This window comes from Cariama cristata, unplaced genomic scaffold (genome assembly GCF_000690535.1).
Source record: "Cariama cristata isolate BGI_N322 unplaced genomic scaffold, ASM69053v1 scaffold29828, whole genome shotgun sequence".
In the NCBI taxonomy this organism is placed as follows: Eukaryota; Metazoa; Chordata; class Aves; order Cariamiformes; family Cariamidae; genus Cariama; species Cariama cristata.
Window position 1 is genome coordinate 30 of NW_009631056.1, and position 984 is coordinate 1,013.

The following is a 984-nucleotide window of genomic DNA, read 5'->3' on the forward strand; positions in this document are numbered from 1 at the left end:
GTTTCAGCCCAGATGCGATGCGTTGAGAGGGGATAGGGGAGATGATGGAAGAGACTTCCCGTAGGATAGGAGATGGCCAACGTGCCCCATGGTATAGGAGGGAGATGGCCATGGAGGGGCCCACGTAACCCACTAGGAGATTCCATCTCACCCACAGGGATGGGGAGACAAAGACACAACCCCAGCGTGGCCCCATCCCACCTCCCCACTGGCACGTTTCGGGAGCTTACCCTTGCCGCCTTAGACGAGTAGGGATCCTCAAAGAGTGCCCACATCTTGGGCTGCCAATTCCGACAGCAGCCACCCCCTCCGGCAGCCCCCGCCGCCCCTGGCGGCCTGTCATCCATGCCCAGGCGTTGAAGGGCCATCTCCCTACCCCCTTCTTCTTCAGGCTCCTCTCCACCGGCTCCTCCACCGGGCTCGGGACTCTCAAAGATGTCCAGGGCCTCTTCGGCATCGCGATGCTGGCGGTAGGTCATCCAGCAACAGGGCTCCACGTCCGTCTCATCGATGCCCCAGTAGGTCAGCTCCTCCTCGAAGAGGGGTCCGCAGATGTCCGCGGGGCAATGCAGTTTGCCGGTACGGTAGTAGTTGAGCACGTAGGAGAAGATCCCGGGGTGCCGGTCAAAGAAGAACTCATTGCTTTTACCATCAAAGTCAAAGTTGCTCTGGGCATCGGGGTCGGCGAGCCAGGCCAAGCGGGTGCCCGGCAAAGTCCGTAGGGTGCTTTTGTAGGTCTCATGCCGGGTACCACCTACATTGATGGTGATCTTGTCCGACTCTTCCCCTTTGCCCATCTCTTCCTTCAGGCATGTTTTGGAGGGTGGTTTGTTCCCAGACTTGCGTCCACGGTAGGAGGAGACACACACGGAGCTGATCATAGATTTCGGTGGCTGGGAGATGTACGCTACGCGCACCCTTCCTCCGGGCGAGGAGCTGGGGGTCGGCGGAGAGGGGAGAAGGGGGCAGAGATGGGACTGGGGA

At 60.4% G+C, this 984-nt stretch overlaps 1 pseudogene; it reads right to left on the reverse strand.

Annotated features, from left to right (window-relative positions):
* Positions 1-230: 230 nt before the first annotated feature.
* LOC104166014 lies at positions 231-881 on the reverse strand (annotated as a pseudogene).
* Positions 882-984: the final 103 nt, after the last annotated feature.